This window comes from Myotis brandtii, unplaced genomic scaffold, assembly GCF_000412655.1.
Source record: "Myotis brandtii unplaced genomic scaffold, ASM41265v1 scaffold321, whole genome shotgun sequence".
Lineage (NCBI taxonomy): Eukaryota > Metazoa > Chordata > Mammalia > Chiroptera > Vespertilionidae > Myotis > Myotis brandtii.
The window spans coordinates 994815-999794 of NW_005362314.1; the positions used below are offsets into that span (position 1 = coordinate 994815).

The 4980-nt window shown below is 47.6% G+C and overlaps 1 long non-coding RNA gene across 1 annotated transcript; it reads left to right on the plus strand.

Moving 5' to 3' along the window:
• The first annotated feature begins 44 nt into the window (after nucleotides 1-44).
• LOC106726844 lies at nucleotides 45-3623 on the plus strand. Its single transcript, XR_001362957.1, has 2 exons — nucleotides 45-284; nucleotides 3355-3623. It is a non-coding gene; the product is annotated as an uncharacterized LOC106726844 (long non-coding RNA).
• Nucleotides 3624-4980: the final 1357 nt, after the last annotated feature.

Sequence of the window (4980 nt, forward strand, 5' to 3'; positions counted from 1 at the left end):
CCCATTGGCCGGCGTTCGCCACGGCGCGCTTCTCATTGGCCAGCGTGGCTGTCGCGGCGTCCTGAGGCGCGCGGTGGAGGAGGGATTTCCGTCTGGCGCTGCCTACGAAGAGCTAGATGGCAGGTGAGACCCGGGTGGCCAGCGATGGCTGCGGTATGGTCCAGGTGGTGTCCGGATCACGGAGGCCAACTGAAGGCGGTGGTGGAAGAGCCACGCACCTTGTGGAACGCATGTTGTGTGCCCGCCCCTGTCTGTCATGTCCCCGGCGTCCACCGCCCTATGAGGTAGGAACGGTCAGCGCGTCTGGGCTATGGGGACAGAACCCGTGTTCGAATCCTGGCCCTGACGTTTCCGCACTACGCGCGGTTGGACAAGGCCTGATGTCATCATCTCAATGGGCCTCAGTTTCCTTATCTGGTGTGGTGTGGAGGTGGGACATGGACGTGTCAGCATTTCAACAGTGTTGACTATTATAGCTCTTGGGTTCCCAGAAGCTCAGCCCAACATTCATTCATTAAAATGTTATTGAGCATCTACTATATGCCAGGCACTGAATAGACAAAAATATCTGCCCTTACTGGGCTCATATTTTAGATCAGCACTTTGCAGTAGAAATAAATGTAAGCAAGTTACAAATGTTGGCCACATGCATAATTTAAATTTTCTAGTAGCCATGTTAAAGGGAAAAAGTAAAATGAAACAAGTGATGTTAATTTTAATAATGTGTTTTATTTAACCCAATTTATGTCCAAAATGTTATTTTAACGTGTAACCGATATAAAAAGTTATGATGCCTGGCCACTGAGGTTCAGTGGTTAGAGCGTCAGCCTGCCCACCAAAGGATCGGGGCTTCAATTCCTGGTCAAGGGCACGTACCTGGGGTTGCAAGTTCATCCCCCGCCTCAGTCGGGGCGCATGCAGGAGGCCACCAATTGATGTGTCTTCTCTCGCATTGATATTTCTCTTTCTCTCCCTCTTTCTTTCCTTCCCTTCTCTCTCTAAAAATTAATGGAAAAAATATTCTCAGGTAAGGATTAAAAAAAAAGGTTATGAGATCTTTTACTTTTTTTTTTCCTTCACACATTCTTTGAACACTCACAGCCCATTTACAGTTGGATTGGCTACATTTCAAGGGCTCAACAGCCACATGTTGCCAGTGCTACTGTGTTTGACCTTGCAGTGCTATATAGGGGAGGCAGAAAAGAAATCAAGGGGGTTCCACATCAAGTGGTGAAAAGTGGTAAAGAGAAAAATAAATTGGGGAAGGGCAGGGGAAATGTGGGGGTAGCAATTTGAAAGATAGTGGTCAGGATGGTTGAGAAGATGGCATTTGCACAAGGACTGGAAGGAGTTGAAAAGACTGAACAAAGAACTATGGTATTCATTGTTTAGTGCAGTGTTGGTCCAGTAGAACTTTCTATGCTGATGGGCATGTGTTTTATCAGCACGAATTTAGTAGCTACTAGCTCCATGTGGTTTTTGGGCATTTGACATGTAGCTGGTTACACTAAAGAACTGAATTTTTAATATATTTAATTTTTACTTATTGAAATTTAAATAATCACAATAGGGCCAATGGCTTCCATAGCAGATGACATAGATTTATGAGAATGGTGGCAAGTGCTCTGAATTGAGCATGTACTGTGTGCTAAATGCTTTTGCAGGTTCTCCCGTGTAATTCTTGAAACATCTCTATGAGAAGGGAGCAATGATCATTGTCACCATGAAGAATGAAGTCCTTCATTTATTCATCTATACTTTATTGTTGGCATTAATAAACTATCTTTTAGAACAGTTTTAGATTTATGGAACTATTACGAAGAAAGTACAGAGCTACCATTTTCCCCACACCCAGTTTCCCCTATTAGTTATATCTCTTATTAGTATGATACATTTGTTATAACTAATGAACCAAAATTGATACAGCATTATCAACCAAAGTTCATAGTTAATTTAATTTCCTTTGTTTTTACATAATGTTCTTTTTCTCTTCCAGAATCCCATCCAGGATATCATATTACATTTAGTTATTCTCCCCCTCCCCCATCTTTCTCTTTTTTAAAAAAATACTTATTATATAACATTATATTAGTTTTAGCTGTGCAACATAATGATTTGATATATCGATATATTGCAAAATAGTCACCACAATGAATTTAACTAACATACTAACATCCATCACCACACCTAGTTATAATTTTTTTGTTCTTGTGATGAGAATTTTTAAAAATTTTATCTTTATTAAAGTATTATAGATGTCCCATTTTTCCCCCATTGACCCCCCCTTCTTCCCCATTCCCATCCCCTCCCCAGGCCTTTACCCTACTATTGTCTGTGTCCATGGGTTATGCATATCTACTAGTACAGTGGTCGGCAAACTCATTAGTCAACAGAGCCAAATATCAACAGTACAACGATTGAAATTTCGAGAGCCAAATCTTTTAAACTTAAACTATATAGGTAGGTACATTGTTATTAACTTAATTCGGGTACTCCTAAAGCTTAGGAAGAGCCACATTCAAGGGGCCAAAGAGCCGCATGTGGCTCGCGAGCCGCAGTTTGCCGACCACGGTACTAGTATATAATAAAAGCCTAAGCAACCATTATGACAGAATGACCAATTGCTATGATGCACACTGACCACCAGGGGGCAGACACTCAATGCAGGAGCTGCCCCCTGGTAGTCAGTGCACTCCCACAGGGGGAACGCTGCTCAGCCAGAAGCAGCGCTCACGGCTGGTGAGCACAGTGGCGGTGGCAGGAGCCTCTCCCGCCTCTGCGGCAGCGCTAAGGAGCAGCGAGCAGGTGGGCAGTAAGGAGCAAGGGGTCCCGGACTGTTAGAGGGCGCAGGCCAGACTGAGGGACCCTCCTCCCAGTGCAGGAATTTCATGCACCGGGTCTCTAGTCTATATATATAAAAGCCCAGCGACCATTAAGATGGAACGACCAGAACAACTGGAACTACTGGTGGCCATGACGTGCATTGCAGCAGCCAACCAGTCTGATCCAGCCCCGATTGGCACCCCCCAATCTCCCGCGGCCCCCCTAACCTCCCGCAGCCCCTCCCGTCTGCTGGCCTCAACCCCGTTCAGGCACCCCCCACCCCCTGCACCTGCTGGTCTCGGGCACAGGGAACACGCGATTGAGCTATTGGCACCCCTTCTGAGGGGAGACGCCCGCCAGGTATACAGAAGGTATACGGAAGGCGCTCAGTGAGGAGTCTGCATGGATTGTGTTCACACCTTCATGCTGTCCCCCCGACCACCACCACAATGCTGAGGTAGCCTGATTCAGGACCACCATGCTGACCACCCACACGGAGAAACAGTGTGTGATAAACATCATGTCCCGCAGATGCCTGAATCTGCCTCAAGAATAAGACACTACAGACCCAGAGTGGCCGATCGGGACTAAGACAGAAGGTCTGGGAAAAGCAAGGCTGCAGATGGCCGTGTTCTGCGTTTGCTGCCCGACTCTGCTCCCCGGCCCCCTCTGTGTGCAAAGCGCCTGCATCGTTGCCCTTGGATGGAGGCCTGTGAGTGAGTGAAGAACTGTAGCTGTGCCTGTGGCTGCGCTTGGCCTCTTGCCCTTATGGATAAGCAGGAAACATATTTACGTGCCAGAATCTAAACACCTCTTTATCGGTAATAGCACAAATAATGCAAGACTCACACTTGTTTCTAAACAGGACTCTGTCCGGCTGCGTGTGAACCCAGATCGAAGGTGTGCTCTCCCCCAAGGAGGCTGCAAAGGCTGCTCCTCTCTCGAACGCACACAGTCTGGAGAGGTTTAAAGGGAAAAGGAGATAAAAAATAAAACAAAATAGCAACAAGCTCTGAAGCCCCTGCCGAAGCTGTCAAATCCTCCACTGAGACCTGCTAGGTCGCCTGGCACCACTCGGCCACTTTCAACCTCCCGCCAGCTCCTGGAGGTGGGTGGGCTTACGGATGGAGGCTTCAGTGTTAAAGTAACCCTGTTAGTGTAGCACAGACACATGTGGGCTTTTTGATGAGAGAGAACCCATGGCATCCCCTCACAAACGTGTTTTTAACTGTTCTGAGATCACGCTCTCAGCTTTGGCGACTCTCAAATAGGACTCAGCGATTCCACTTGCCCAATGCAAAGACTGACCCAGGTTTCATGGAGACTGAACCCTCACCCCCAGAGAAGCCGCGTCCTTTCAAAAGGAAGGTCACCCTGGTTGCGGGTCCTTGCTCTTTGGCACTTTGAATATTTCTTGCCACGCCCTTCTCTACCCAGCAAAGCTCATTTAGAATTGAAGGCCACATAAAGAGCTTCACAGACAAGAAAAAGCTAAAGGAGTTCATTACCCCAATTGGGGGCGGGGCTGGCCGGCCAACCTCCTGTGTCCCCTCCCCCTGGCCCACCCTGCCTGATTGGGGCCACCGGCCGGACCCCACCCATGCACGAATTCGTGCACTGGGCCTCTAGTATGCATATAAGTTCTTTGGTTGATCTCTTCTCCCTGCCCCCTTCTCTCTCTCTTTTGTATCACCCAAGGATATTTTTCCATTGATTTTTAGGGAGGGTGGGAGAGAGAGAGAGAGAAAGAGAGAAACATTGATGTGAGAGAACCACATTGATTGGTTGCCTCCTGCACGAACCCTGACCAGGGCCTGGGCTGGAGAGGAGCCAGCAACCAAGGTCTGTGCCCTTGACTGGACCGGCTAGGGCTGTCCTGTCTCTTTAGGCTTCTCTTGGTTGTGGCAGATTCTCAGACTTTCCGTGTTTTTGATGACCTTGGCGGTTTTGAGAACTGGTCAGATATTTTGTAGGATGTCCCTCTATTGGAATTTGTCTGATGTTTTCCTCATGATAAGACTGGGATGATGGGTTTAGGGGAGGAAGACCACAGAGGTAAAGTGGTCATCCCATCACATCCTGTCAAGGGCACATTATCTATGCCTGTTGATGTTGGCCTTGAACACCTGGCTGGCAAAGTATCTGTCAGGCTTCATT